This window comes from Notolabrus celidotus, chromosome 11 (assembly GCF_009762535.1).
Source record: "Notolabrus celidotus isolate fNotCel1 chromosome 11, fNotCel1.pri, whole genome shotgun sequence".
In the NCBI taxonomy this organism is placed as follows: Eukaryota; Metazoa; Chordata; class Actinopteri; order Labriformes; family Labridae; genus Notolabrus; species Notolabrus celidotus.
In genome coordinates, this window is record NC_048282.1 from 27609307 (window position 1) to 27625270 (window position 15964).

Sequence of the window (15964 nt, forward strand, 5' to 3'; positions counted from 1 at the left end):
GTGCTTAAGGAGGTTGAAAGATAGTTAAAATCAGATTTTGCTACCTTTAAAAACTTTAAAAATGAAGTGTTTTCAAGTGACATCTTTGGCTTATCCATAGTATTCATAGCCAGGGGCACCTCCTGACTTTTTGAATGGGGTGGCCTGACTGGGGCACTGACTTATGATATTATTAGAAGTTATCTTAAAATGTTAGATGCCATGATTCTTCTCTTACACACCTGTTTTATCATGTTGAAATATTTCTCTTTAATTCAAAGTACAGAAAAAAAAGCTAGTTTTAGATGCTTAGAAAGCTTCAAGCAGCTGGTTACATCACAGCCCAAATTGTTGATTTTAACATAAGTCCTGCCTCAAAACAAATAGGCAATCATAGTTTAGTATTTTTGGGTGGCCGATCAGATTTCAAAGGGGGCCAAGCCACCCCAGGTCTCTTCTTCGGACACAACCCTGTTTATAGCACAAGCACCCGTACCACAGTGGTTCTAAGTTTCATTAGAACAGTAATGAAAGTCTACCTACATTTTTAACCAGTATTTATTTTGTGTTTCACATTTGCTGTAATCCTTTTGTAAAGATGCAAGAACACTTTAGTTCTGCATCGCCTGCGTTCTAAGTTTCAAAAAACAACTGCAATCGTGTGGTTTCAAAAAAGGGGCCAACCGTTTCATTGATATTCACAATGTGTGAATCGAGGCATTTTCCCACATTCTTTGTCAATGTTGAGGTCTGCCCACTACTCATGAATATTGATGAGCATATATTCAGACTATAGAGACTTGGCTTACAAACTCTAGTCAAGTGCATTTAAAAGCAGAATCTGTGCATCAAACTTTAAATCTAAAATCTCTCAACAACTCTGCTAATGCAGCAGCTGATTTAGAAAATCAGTTTTGATTGCAATGATAACATAATGTGATGGCTGTGCAGTGGTGAAAATCTTAGCTGGAGAAATTCTCTCTGATTGGGGTAAATCAAGAAGTGTTAGTCAGGGAATGAGTGTAGAAATTAGTGAGCAAATGATCCCCTCTCCTCCCATGATGCATGACTTCAGGGCCGGTTCCTTTGAGCGGCGACAGACCACTCCAGATTAGTCCTTGTTCTGTACACCAGAGCCTGGCAGAAATCTCTTGCCAGCAGCAGCGGGAAGGCACAGCCGAGTTCCTAAATCCTGCAGTCAACAGCCACCCGGCTCCGTCTGCACTACTGCTGGCCTTGATTACGATTTGTGTGCCACGGTGGCTGGCTCTAAAAAAGGGGGCCACATGGAAATATTCAATTATGCTGGACTGGATGCCTGAGTGTACTGCAGAGATTTGGAAACTTGTAATCTACATGAAGTTATCAATAAACAACAAAAATTTGGTGCATGTTTACAAAGTGACAGGATGAAAAAGCAAAGCAAATCTTCTACAAACATTGTCTACTCGGCTGATAAGCCTATTTTTCTCCTGCTCTTCTCTACACTGAATGCTTATAGATCCAACAATCAGATCCAATTTTATCATTAGGCTGCCAGTGCCTTCGAGAATGATGGATGCAAACAGCTTTCATCCTATAACCTACAATGGTTCAAAGACCAATAAAGGTATCCCAGACAATGTACATGATTAATTGCAATTCCATGCTTCTGTTCTATTGCCTAAGCCCACAATCGAACACCAAAGAAGCATTAAAGGAAGCTTAGGACAAATATGAGGAAGCACAATGCCATTTTTTTCACAGCAAAGTGCATTAGCATATTGATTTGGCTGGATTGAACCATCACCATTACCCCAGGTTACTGTTGTTTGGCTAGCATGAATTAGCTCGCGTACAAAAACAAAATGAAATCAATAAAAAAAATCAAGAATTAAAACACACTGGGTAATATCTCCTGCACTCTCTGTCAATAGTGAGAACAGAACTTATATTGCACTCCTTAAACACATCCCCGGAGTCGTGAGTAACAACATTAAATTGTAAAGGGAGACTGCCATTAGAGGCTAAGTTGTCTCACTTGGTTGTGTTTTGCTTGATAATGGGCCTGTAGGGCTACTCTGTGCACCGCAGGTCCACTTAATGCTGTGCTGATCTGTTAGAGCCCATTACTCAGAGAATCCTTGTCATTGCCCTTGCCCTTCTCCAGTACCACACTTCAGCTCTCCCGTAATGGGTATGTCTGTATTTACAGCAAGCCCTGATTACTAATGCAGAGGCGGTGGTGTGAGATACTGTGTCTACCACTCCCAGCTTTCATGTATGACACCTGTAAGTAGGGAATTAAAGGTGGTTACTCATATTGCAAAATGTGCAGACAGACGGAGGCAGATTTGGTGGGCAGCCCGAGCAGCAACCGCTATCTCTGGGAAACAGAAACATGTATACATGAAGGAGGGAGTGGATAAACTACATTTAAATGAGAATGTACACCCTGTAGTACAAATGTCTAAATTAGGTCAGTGTTTATGTTGTGACAATTTGCAGAGGCAAAGCAAATCCTGTACGAACACTGAATCTGAAAATGCTGACCTTATTTATTTCCTGTTCTTCTCTTCTGAATGCATCATTACAGTGACTGTTTACAACCCTTTGATATCACTGAACTGATTAACTTTGCACTGAAGCCTTAAGCCAGCATTTTTGTCATTGCTGCTGAGGTTCTTTTGGAACCTGAGGTGACATTTTTGGACGGCAGGGTTTATAGGCATTGCTAAACTTTTCATTCTGTGTTTAAAAAGAAACCAGCAAACCTCTCAGGGAATATGTTTAACAAGGTAATAATCAACTGAGAAGTAGGATCATTTTCTCATCTACTTTTATGAAAAATAATACTTTCTATGTAATCAAAAGAAGCACCCCTAGTGGCGATGAGGAATAATGCAGGTTTCAGTCACCTTGGCATTGGCTTTTGAAATCAAGAGGCTTCATCCCCTTCTTTTATGCCATCTATAATAACATTTTAGTTGAAAGGGAAGGAATTTTCATGCTTTAAGATCAAGCGGCAACCTCAGGTCTCAAACGATGAAGCCCATGCGGAAGTGTTATAAACTGCAGTTCATCGAGAATCCGCTTGAGGCTGGCTGCAGAAACGCATAGACAGCAATTCAAAAAAGACAATATTTGCAGCATTAATTAACATGTTTACAGCCTGGTTCAAAAGACGAGTGTAGTCTGGAAAGCTCCTTTCTCTGTCTTTTTTCTAACTCAACGGTTCAGAAGATATTAAGTATATATATAAGTTTTTGCCCAAATAAGGACATGACTGACTTGGCTCCCGGGGTGGAACACATAGCTGTTGGCTAGGAGGCTCAAACTCCGCCCCTTTACGTCACACTTTGACTGGTTGAGTTCCGCATTTCCAATATGGCTGCCGCCGTCGATTGACTTCAAAACAGCGTTCAGGAACAGATGGGTGACGTCACAGATACTACGTACATTAATTATACAGTCTATATTCAAGATTCATGTGACCCTTTGGACAAAATTAGCAGTGTTGTTTTCTGAGATGAAGACTGCATTTTCCCACTATCTTGGCAACGCTTGCATCTGTTGTGGGAGTAAATGAACTGTATACAGATCTTCTTTTTCACACTGCTTCTCAGGATGCAGAGTGATGAGGTCATGTATTGATCCTTTATTAACGACACATTTTTAAACTTTGATTTATCATGTCAGTTAGCTTGCAAAAGGTGACCAGACACAATGTTTAATGTTGCCTGTCACAGCCTTAGTGTCATGATGTGTGCTCTGGTGCCCCAATAAATATCTGAAAAACGTAAATACCCACTCCTCCTGTTATCTCCTCTGTCCTCAAAGAGCAGTATTCATTGCCATTTTTGCTCTTTTAGCAAAAAAGGTATCAAAATGTATAAATCAACATCATTTTTAGGTGACAGGTGAATATGTGGCATGTATTTTATCCTTTTATAGCCGCACATAGTGTAAAATGTTGAGAAAGATATAGTGTGTATGCTTTTAATAATACTCTAAGCATGCTTTCAGCTGAAAGTTTGCTCTTGTGAATATTGACTCCTGATGTTTTCTTCAAATTTCCGCTGCGTGGACCGAGGAGAACGTTTGTTTTATAATTTAGGACACCTCAGACTCCCCGCCTGTACAACACACTGTGTCCTGTCTCTGTTTACAGCCTGGCTGTGATAAGGCTCTATAGACTTTACTCAGTCAATACAAACACTGTTGTAGACCCCAGCTGCTTTATAACCTGGCTGCATGAAGCACACACGCAGGCGTAAGCACAGCGGGATGACTAGAATGCCTCTGGGTGTTCTTCCCTGGCTGTGTTATCCATGTAGGGAAATATTAGTACATGGCAGCAAGTGCATTTCATATATGGGGACGTTCCACTAGATTGAGCTGTTTTCGTGCCACCAACATACTGTAGGCTGTAAGGATTAGTATACAGAGCCTCTCTTTTTAACATGACAGATGAAAGGAGAACATTTGAGCTAATGCAGTCTTGTTATATAGGACGAACATGTAATGAGATTTTCTTAAGGGACGAGGTCTGGAAGCATTTTACTGATCATCTATCTTTGACTCCTTTTCAGGCTTACTCAGTGTGAAGAGGAGATTAGCAGCTATGTATGTGCAAAGTCATTTTGATACCACTCAGTTCTGTTTAGTCATTAAAGCAAAAGACTGGACAAGCTTGAATTATCAAACATTTCTTTGATGCACTCTTGTTTTAAAGGTGAGTACCACTGGTGTCAAGACAACAGCTGCCGCACGTCTCTCCCCAGAATCATAGGAGGTGACAAAGCATACACGTGCCTGTGCAAATAAGTGTGAAAAACACAGCAGAATCCATTGCTTGGTGTTTGATAATGATTAGGCCTCAGGGAGTGATGGCCTTTTTGTGGCATCCAGTGAAGCCAGTGGTTTAGAAATGACAAGACGTCCAGGCAAGACTTCCTTTTCCATGTGCTGCACTGGTCACATGCTAATTAGCAATCTGAACAAACAGAATTTTTGCATGACATTGAAAGTCAGTTGCAAGATTGACTGGATTGATCGGATCTCCATAAAACAAACAAGCATTTTGAAAGGTTGTTGTCTTGTCCTCTTACAGACGGAACTGACAGAGCATGACTGTTCCCTTTTTACAAATCTGCATTATCTTGTTATTATTTAGGCACAACTTTTGATCCATCATCTGCAATTGAAGCAACAGAAAATCTGGTTCAGTGGTTTCATAAAGCAGCAGTAAACCAGAGTGCATGCAACTCTGTGTGACTTACTATTTACAGTGAAACTGGAACCTAATGAAAAAGATAAATGGAAATGAAACATTTGCAGTTGGTTTACATCAACAAAATTCTTCTGGGGAGTGTAATGAATTAAACAATGACATACGCTTTACCATGATGTCTAGAGTGGTACTTATACGGCTTATGATCTGAACACACCTACATGATCCCTCGTTCAAAGTGGCTCAAGTAACAAGAGGCGTTTTTCGACCGCAGGAACTTTACCACAGAACTAGGGACTTTACCCCTGAACTAAATGCGTTTCGACCGGAAGAACCAGGGTCTAACTTTAGTTCAAGGGTAGGTAATTCCCCCCCCCCTGAAAAGCCCCTGCTTTGGAGGTACTTTCCAAAAGTCCTGGGACTTTTGGTTGACTGTAACCATGTTTGTGGAGTTTACACAGTTGTTGAAACACAGAGGGAGTTCCTGGGAATGCATACTAGTTTAGTTTTTTTTATTAAAATTTAAAAATATTATTTAATACAATTTTTTCCCACCATATGTCACTGGCCTGATTTGCACAACCTACCCGGGACTTCAGCCCGCTGTCAAAACGCAGACAACAATGGAGGCACAGGAACCTTTTAGTTCCGGGTAAAGTAGTTCTGGGGGCTAAAAGACCCCGGAACTCTTGGTCGAAATGCACCTAAGGTGTGATTTTTACAGCTAATTGTGTTCCACCTCTTTTGCTCTCCACATAGTCTTTTTTACTTGCTTTCAATCAACTCCCATTGAAGATCAAGTGGACCATTGCATTAGAGCTAAATGGTTATCAATACACTTGATTACACCAAAGATCACATGAGTTGCCTACAGATTCTGCATTTATTTGCAAATTCCAAATGACTTTTGACAAGAAAATCTTGGCGTAAATCAGTGGCCAGGTTCACTGAAGCAACTTTGGTGTCCGTGCTGAGCCCAAGAGAGCTTAAGGATGTCACACTGTGAACTTAGTTAAGTGTTTGAAGGTTCTGTATGACTCACATGCTCGGTATGTTCAGTTGTTGGTATAATCGTTGCCTAATATTTTCTCCAAGCGAGTTTCCCCAGCTGTATTGTTTTGTTATTGTTTGTCAAACTCTGAGAAGTGTGACTTTTCAGCCTCACGTTGTGTCTTCCACAGTCGACACTCCTCCCTCAGTTTGAAGCCATCACATACTCAAACAGGATTATAATGTCTGAGAGAGTTCAGAGCTTGGGGATATGGGGACATCAAAACTGTGAAAGTCTGCTTTATAGCTGTTTTTGTTTCAGATCTGCTGGATTTGTAATTCGCCTCCCTGCATTTGCTTGGACAGATTTGACTTTTTCTTGCCAACAATAAGCCCTTATTTCAACTATTGATTCCAGTGAAGTGCCTTTAATTCAACTTCCTCTTCTTTAGAGTCTGCGCCTGGGTCCTATCCCAGTTGCCCCATGTCTGAACTGAGAAAATAAGCTATTTGGATGAATGCCTACTTTCATGATTTGTTTATCACTTCCTTCTTAAAAATACAACAGATTTTATCAGTGTTTTTTTTAGACTAGGAGCTGAATAAGTCAGGATATTTTACCAACTTAAAATTAGATCCACAAAAGTTACAGCTCTCAGAAGCTCTAATTAAGGGTATCGTGTGAACAAAAGGCCATCCTTCTAGGTGTAGTGAGTGAGCACTCCAGGAGCGAATCTTTCATCACAGTGTTAGACTGCAACAGCAACCACCCGTACAGACTCTATTCAAGCTTTCTAATGAAATGCTCCTTCTCTGTCATCAGACCGCTATTTTCACGATCTATTAAACCTCATGCATTCATGCACTGTTATGCATTATGTGCCTTTGACTTCTGCTAGCCTGCAGCATTGTTTTAATTACACAGAGGAGGGGATCCTTTGTGCTTCACCTACATCATAGCTGTTTATTGTTTTTTTTCTCAGTAATCTTAGATGACTTCCTTTGTAATTTCCCACCTTGTTTGGTGGCCTCCCCTCTGTACAAATCGAAGCAGCTAATGAATAACAGAGGCTGTGATGTTTATGTGTTTGCAGAGTTTTGCATCCACCAAGGCCAACACACAACACACATTTCTAAAGTTGCACTCCACATAAATGACCACAGGGTTGAATTCAGGAATAATCTCCTCCAACAGAGAGCTGGGGCTGCATGTAATGGCATAGCTTAGATGCTTATTGGAATTTGGATCACTGTATTTGCCCACAAGGTACAAAATAAATTACAACTTCCAAGCTGCTTGGATCATCTAGTTCGACAACTTGGGGAACCAAAAAGAAGAGTTTTCAAGCCCCAGCATACGATTTAATAAACATTTAGCTCTAATGAGACTTAGCATCAATATAAGAATGCTAATGCAACAACCTTATGTGGTGTAATTTGCTACTCGCAGTGGTGGGGAGGAAGTGGATCAGGAGCTGGTACTTTACTGGAGTATTTTCACCTTGTGTTCATGAGTTTTATGATTAAGGGGATTAATGCAGTCCTCTAATCTTATTTTATCTAATGTTATTTACTTTTGAATATTTATATGTAAAAATGTGCACTGGTGACAGACTGAGTGCCCTCTCTTCTTTGTGGCTAAATATGAGTTATTTATCACTAAGTGATGATATTTGCAGGGCTAGAGATGTGCCAATTTTGTAGACTAAATGATTAAATGTCATCCTCAGAAGTCAGAAGCAAAATCACTCTTCGGTTGTACAAATTATTATTATTTTTGAAATCAATGTAGGCTTGAAATACTGGTCATACAACCCAGATGTAATCAAGCACAGATGACAGATGGCATCTCATTGCCCAAGGCTGTTTGCCATTTGCACATGCATGTTCTAGAGGGACATTAAACTGCTAGGATGACCAAAGATTGGTTGTGGCAGACCAATTTGACCTTGTTTGCCAGCAGACTTTGTGGCAAGCAGCAATCTCTAATCTTTAAGAATGAAGCCCATGTGGAAATGCAATAAACTTCAGTTCCTCAGGTGTCCACTTGAGGTTGGTTACGGAAGCTCCGGAAACCACATACACACCTATTCAAAAAAGGGTTATCTTTACAGCAAAAATAAACATGTTTACAGCCCGGTAAAAAACATTTTTTGTCTTAAAAGCTAATTTCTCCATCTGAAATAATGAATTATTGTTGAAGATATTACAGTTGGGAGTTTCTTGTAGTTAGAGGCATGGCTGACTTGACTTGCCTCCTGCGAAAAACTTAATCTCTGTATAAACAACTAGGAACTTGTTTGCTTTGGAACATATTTACTTTGAGCATTTCCTCAAAGTGGTTATACAGCCTTTTGTTTACATCAAATTCTCCCAGTATTACAAGACAACAAGGCAAACATAAGGTCCTTTACGTCCAGCTGAACAAATTCAGTGTTTTCTTAAAAACCCCAAAATGGTGTGTAACATTTCCCATCGCCTGAACAATCATATATATTTGAACACTAAAGTGAAAGAGCTGGAGGCATTTCCTCTTTTCCGAATAGTTCAATATCCCCTGCACACAGTTTAGCACTCAGACAGCCATCCAGAGAGAATTAAAGCACTTACCGGAGCAGACATTGCCTTATGTTATTAAGAATTCAATATTCATTTACACTTTATATAATTACATTTTTTTGAAGCTGCAAAAACACAAAAAACAGACCTGAGATGAATACAGTTATTAATTAGCGACTACAAACATCCTTTGTTTACACTTACTCAAATACATCCATTTGTTTCTTATATTCATGTTTAATGAATATATTTGGTTTATGCAGCAGGTTCAGTCAAACAAGCAATAAAGAGACATCACTAGCTCTCAACACGCTCTGAAAAGCATTTAACTTTGAGTGTTTGATACATTTTTGACCAAACAATTAAAAGATCAATCAAGAAAAAGATAATAGAACATTTTTTTTAGCTAACTGTAGTCTGAAAACCTTGTGAAATATGTACTACTTTTCTTCATCAAGCTCTATTTCAAAGGCTTTGGAGTCATGATGACTTTCATCTCTGGGAAACAAAGAACCACTATCAATATCAAATCATGAATTCTAGTTTCTTACATCCCAGCATGCAGCTGATCTGACTGAGGCATTAACAAACATTAATAACATCAGAAGGAGAACAAACGTTAGGAAATTAAATGATAGAGTTGAAGTGGCAAACAGGCTGCAGTTATTGTTGTGAAATATTCACCTGTTAGTGTGTTGAGCTCAATTTTTAATGATAAAATGGGTTAACGAACCCTTTAGGATCCTTTACAGCAACCCTTTACAGCAGAGGCTCTGCAGAAAGAGCTGCACGCTCCGTGGAGCTCAGTGAGTGGGAGGCTCAGAATCATTAGAGGCTAATGTCAGCCGGCTCAGGTCAGCTGCTGGAGTCATGAAAACATACAACGTCAAAGGAACACATATCAGGCTCAGAGAAACACCTCTTTGGGTTTTATATAATGTACTGTTACATGAACCACCTGGACTCCATTGTCCCTGTGTTGCATGATTGGAAGCTTGATTCAGTGTTTCACTGCCTGTCTTTAGTTGTCTGTCCACAGAGAAGGATTTCTTTTAGTTTGTAGTTCACCATGTAACTGTTCAGAAGGAAAACAGACTGACAGGCGCAATTCGTTTGTTTTTCAGTATAAAATAGCATCTTATAGTCCACATCTGACAGTCAGCAGCCTCCTAATGACTCTGTGAAAATTAGCCAATTATTCAATTTAGTGTAAACAAATCAACACTTCTGGAGTTTGTGTGAGTTGCTGTCCACCTTAAAATATGATATCTATTTGTTTTAGCTTCTCAAATCCTAAAATTAAAACATTTTGCCTCTTTTTTTAATAAAATTATGATTGGTTGGCTTCTCTTTAAAGATGGTGTCATCTTAAGAGGACATGATCGATGTTTCTAGGCTTACAGTGAAGGCAGTAATAACCTTAATGTAAATGGGTGTTAAGACTCTTTCTCAGTGTTGTTTTACTCCAGTCCAGGACTCTGACTCCAGTCCAACTTGACTTCTGATCCTCAGGACTTATGACTCAGACTTAGACTTGACTCAAGCACTGACTTCTTTAGGATTCAGAAGATGAAGAGAGTGAGTCAGACTTATTTATTGATAAAGCCTGCGTTATAGTTTTAGCTTGAACGATGTGACTATAAGAGCTAGATCTCGTACAATATGAGCCGACTCCCATTTGCGAGCTTTCCCCCTTTTTGTTGATATTCAATGCACAACATAAAGGAACAATCTTCTCTTTTCACTGCTCTACACTGACTAAGTGCTGTGTATTTTTGTGTGCAGTGAGACCAATCAGGTCTCAAGACACAATGTTCTAATGCTTTTATACCAAACATCCTGTAAAATAGTGTTTTTTTCAGGGAATGTTATACAAAAATACAGGCACACACATCAATCATAGATCAAAACATTGATTCAAATAGCTGATTTAATAAAAGCTAAAATGCTACAGTGAAGATCCAGCTCTCATTGCTGAGCTGAGCCAAATGATCTGGATCATTAAAAAGAGCCTGAATTCCCATCACTAGTCCCATCCGCTGGGTCCAGGATGTCTGGTTACTTAAAATTTAGATTATTAGTGTGTGCTTTTTTTTTTTTAGTTTATTAAACACCTGCAGAAATTCCACCCCGGCAGAGTCCATGATCTGTTGTCACATTAAGAGAGGAGTGGTGTGCATGTTGGCACCGTAGACTGTATATATAATGGACAGCGTCGCTCCGCCTTTTCCCATTGAACGGTTTTGAAGCCAAAATATCCTGTTCCAGAACGCAGACATCTTGTACATTTTCTGCAGCCAGAGTCTGCGCAGTTTGTGTGTATCCATGGTAACTAGCTCTGCCCTACAGCGTACCGTCACGAGGTCCTACAGAGTTTCTCTCTATAGCAGCTGTCAATCAAAGTAAATCCAGATGTAAAACCCTGTTTTTTAACCTCTGATAACTAACGAAAAAGAAACTTTGAACACAAAACGGTCAAATAATAACTACATATCACCACAGCATAAGGATGTCAGAAACATTCGTACGACGTGTATTTATTTTCAAAGTTTGACTGAGAAGGAGTTTTTGACCTATACTGCAGCCAGCCACCAGGGGGAGCAGCTCTTTGCTGTGGCCTCACTTGGAGCCGAGCAAGCTGACGTCCATTGTTTATACAGTCTATGGTTGGCACTAGGCTTTGACTTGAACACTGTGCACTCCAGACTCATCTTGAACCCAAGTTTGGTAACTCCACTACAACACTGCCCTTTATTCTGTGCTCTGGTCATTGCTTACAGTCAAGCTATCATGATAGCATGAAGGTTTGATTTGCATTGATAGACAGCTGGTGGGTTTCAGGATTGCATTTTGTCTGATGCAGCTTCTGCAAATTACACGTGATCCACACGGACACGGTTTTTCTGCAGACAACGAAAACCCGCTCAAAAAATGTCTTCCACTCACCTCATATTATTTTAATATTTGATAAATGAAGCAAGGGTACAACAGATTCATCAATACAGTTAAAACAATAGGTGATTGAATCCCAACCACACTGATCCACCCAGCCTGTCTAAACTAATCTGTTCAGCCAGACAGGCCTCAGAGAAATCTACAACAATCTCATCTCCCTTTCAATCTCCTCTGACAATCCTCTCATCCCCCCATTGTCTAGAGGGAACCTTCAGCAGCGCTATGATACGGCTTAAATGAGGAGAAGACTTCGTAAAACCCCTTTGCAAATTATTTTTATACACTCACACCCCCGCCCACCCTTCAGTTGTCACACAGAACATGCTTAATCTACTTAAAACAAGTTGATCGACTGGTAATGTAAATGAGACTGCATTGCCATCTTGAGGATCTGTCTTCATTAGGAGCGGATCTGCAGAGGGTTTCTATTAGCTCTCTATCAAGATGGGGAGACTGTGAGGAAGAAATTACGCATGTCACAGGAAAAAGTGCGGACGGCCCACAGCTAAGCCTGATGGAGGATGAAAAGCCTTAATCAACGACAAGGACTGCCGGTGACAGGACACCATGATCGCCCCACGTGTCTCAATTCAGGAGATTATATCCAGCTCTTGACAGATCGACAACGCACCGTCAGCGAGGAAAGGATGGCACCATTTCCCTTTCTTGTTTTCCCCCTTTCTATCTTGGGTCTTTCCAAAATTTGGGTCATTATTTTTTGTCTCTGTGAGGATAATAATGCTTCCTGTTCTTTGAGAGATAACAGCAGCAGAGAGAGCCCAGAAGGACCACAATCACAACACCCTGGAAACTGGCAGCTGGCCTTTAACTTCAAAAACATTGTGATCCATCTGAAGGAAATATCTCGGTGCTTTCTTTTTCTCTTTCTTTCTCTGTATCTCTCTCTTGTCCTTGTCACATGACAGAAATGCTAGTCAACACAGTATTTTGTTGACATGGTGCCTTATAAACAATGTTCTTCTTATTAACAGAGAGTTTTATATAGATCAAAGAAGGCCCCCAAGAAGAATAAGATTCATTATTTTCGTCTGACCTTCAAAATTAAAGTTCACAGCTCAAGATACAGTGCAGAGCAACAACAAAGCTCCCCATTGTGCAGACAGGGTGAGAAGTTCAGAGTCAGAGTACAGGCATGAATCATGAAGAATAAATCTGCATTAGTCTAACAATTTACTGTGATTCAAGCAAAACAGCTTTCCTGCCTGTTGACCTACGCCCAGCTTCAGCCCCATCTGTTGCCAAGGTTACTGAACATACCTCCCTGAAAACGCATGACTACCTTCATAAAGATGTGTAACTCCATAACAGACAATATAGTGGATCATAAAGGTGAAACACAACCAAAGTAACTGTATTCTGTACTAAAAATCCCCCTAATGCATCAAGGCCTTTTGCATACATTACCCACAATGCCTCATATCCAAGAACAGCTCAGTTTAAAAAGTCGCCTCTTGTGGCCTTGAGATATAAGCCCAAAGCAGACATGAAGTGAAGACTAGTAAGCTTACCTTCAAACTTAAGCCTGACTGATGCTGACTCTAATGACATCACTTGAAGCAGATTTTCAGTGTGGAGGTCCTGAGGACTGAGGAAACTTTTCTAAATGCAGTGTAGTTTGAAAAATGTAAACAACTTAAAGAGCTCTCATTCCACTAATATTATGGATTTATCAATTACATTAAAGGTACAGTAAGGAGTTTTTTTTACAGCCTTTAGCAGACTTGTTATAAATGGTATAGACATAATTATGTTTAAATTAAAGCTAGGATTGGTAGTCACAGAAAACTAGCATGAATTTGAATGTAACATGTCCTCAGGACTCCGTCTAACCCCCCCCCCCCGGAACTCCTCCAAAACGACGTCCCCGCTCAGGAGGCGGGTAGAACAGCAGGACGGGATCTGATTGGTTTCGTAATTTGGCTCCTGATGGCAGGGATTGGTTGGTGTTTTCCCAGGTTTACTCCAGCTGTAGATAGCGGCTTTTTTTTCGCTCTTCTTTAAGAACACATTATGTATTGATTGCCATCTGGACATAAAGATCATTTTAACCAGTATAACAAAAGTGTATCTAAATCTGACCACCAACCCTAGCTTTAATGTATAATCACCTGAATATAAACATTGTTTTGTCTTTGTTAACTTAGAATGAGCCTTTTACTGTATATCTGCATAAGGAGTGGGTCCCCTTCCATGGAGGCAGCCATCTTGCACCAACATGTTTCCACAGAAGCACAGAACAGACAAACTAGTACGCGCTTTGTATTTAGTAAGTGGCTGTCAAAAATGCACTGGTTGGGAGATGAAGAAGAAGATGGTTGTTGTTGTTGAGGACAGGGGAGAGTTTCAATCTAAAATCTGACTGCTAGATATTGCTATTCCTATTCCCAATATTCCCACTTTTACACGCTGGATCTTTAAACAAATAAGAACTGTAAAATCCAGAACAGAGTCTACAATGTGCAGTTTCTGTGCAGCTGAGTAACTCTGTCTGGTACCATCTGTTTTTGCCATGTGGGGTTTGCAGTCCTGCTAAAGCTACCTGTCGTTAAGCTCAGCTAGTGGACCCACTTCCCACAACTCATTTATCTCAAGTTGCACCATCCACCTCATTCTGGCCACTTGTGTCTATTTTAGGAGATTATAGAAAGCAAGCTGACCTCTGAAGCTCTGGGTGAACTCCTACTACAGTAGCATTGAGAGCACTGACATACTGTGTGTTTCTCCAGCCGTACGCAAGACGACCATAGAGTCCTCCAGAGGGCTCTCCGGAGGGTAATAAAACAGCTGGGAAAGTCATTGTGACACAGCTCCTGGACATCACAGCCATCTAGACCTCCTGAAGCCTCTGCCGGTCACACAGCATCATGAAGGACCAATCACACCCAGCTAATCACCTGTCTGACCCTCTGCCCTCAGGCAGAAGATACAGGTCCATCAGAGCAAAGAGGATGATGAACAGTTTTTACCCCCAAGCAGTCAGACAGCGTGGTTATGTTTCCCAGCATGCTTTGCACAGCGAAGTGGCCGGCTACCTCTTTGAGCAACATCTTTTGTGCAAATACCATGAAACAGAAAAACCTCTCTCTGCATTTTATCCTGTTGCACTGGTACACAGCCAATCTTTAGATGAGAACAAGTGGCAAACTCCGGTCTCAAAGTATGAAGCCCATGCAAACGTGTTATAAACTGCATTTCATCGAGAATCCGCTTTAGGCTGGCTGCAGAAACACCGGAAGCCACATAGACACTAATTCAAAAAAGACGATATTTGCAGCATTAATAAACATGTTTACAGCCTGGTTCAAAAAAGCACTTGGCTCTACATAGCTAATTCTCTATCGGCACACACTGTGCGGGGTTGAATGCTTTTCTAATGCGACGGTTCAGAAGATATTAAGATTACAAGTTTTTGCCCACACAAGGACATAACAGACTTGACTCCCGGACAGGAACACATAGCTGTTGGCTAAAGGCTCAAACCCCGCCTCTTTACGTCACACTATGCCTGGTTGAGTTCTGCATTTCCAATATGGCTGCCACCGACAATTGGCTTCAAAACAACGCTCAGGAACAGATGGGTGATGTCACGGATACTATGTCCATTATTTATAGTCTATGTGAGAATAGGTATTAGAAGTGTGGCTTATACAGCAAGTTCTACTGTAAATCTAAAACATACCTCAAAGTTTAAACCCAAAGTTTACCGATGGGTGCAAATAAAGCAACCTGAACCTGTACCTGAATTCCTCTTCAGTTTGGGACTGCATCGACTCAAATCACTGTCATGCAAACTAGCAACAACACTCTAGGATCAAGTTTTAAGTTGAGACTAGTGTCCCTGCAGTAAAAGTGACTCTTACTTCTGAAGTAAGTGTCAGTATTCTTATAGCTGACATGTTAAAGAGATTCTGTTATTTAACATGACTAACATTATGATAAAATGAGACAGCTCAGGGGTCAGCCGATTGAAGAGGAAATGTATACTCCCCCGCATTGGCAGTATAAAAAGATTCACATTGTAATCCTGAGCTGTTAGAACACTGGAAATCAACAGAGGTGTTTCAAACAGAAACACCACACAGCCTCTTGTTACAGCTTTTTATAGGTGAGAATTTGCTGTTTTCTAAGTTCTCATTATCACCTAAATTTTTTGGTCTGAGGGGTCAGACAAAACAACACTCTTTTAAGGACTCTGCTTTGGGCTGTGGTAAAAAAAATGTGATAAACAAGATTGTTTTTAACACAGTT

At 40.4% G+C, this 15964-nt stretch overlaps 1 long non-coding RNA gene across 1 annotated transcript; it reads right to left on the bottom strand.

The window, feature by feature from the left end:
* Window positions 1–521: 521 nt before the first annotated feature.
* Window positions 522–13311, bottom strand: LOC117820911. Its single transcript, XR_004632874.1, has 2 exons — window positions 13225–13311; window positions 522–1248 (listed from the first exon to the last, which is right to left on the bottom strand). It is a non-coding gene; the product is annotated as an uncharacterized LOC117820911 (long non-coding RNA).
* Between the last annotated feature and the right edge of the window lie 2653 nt (window positions 13312–15964).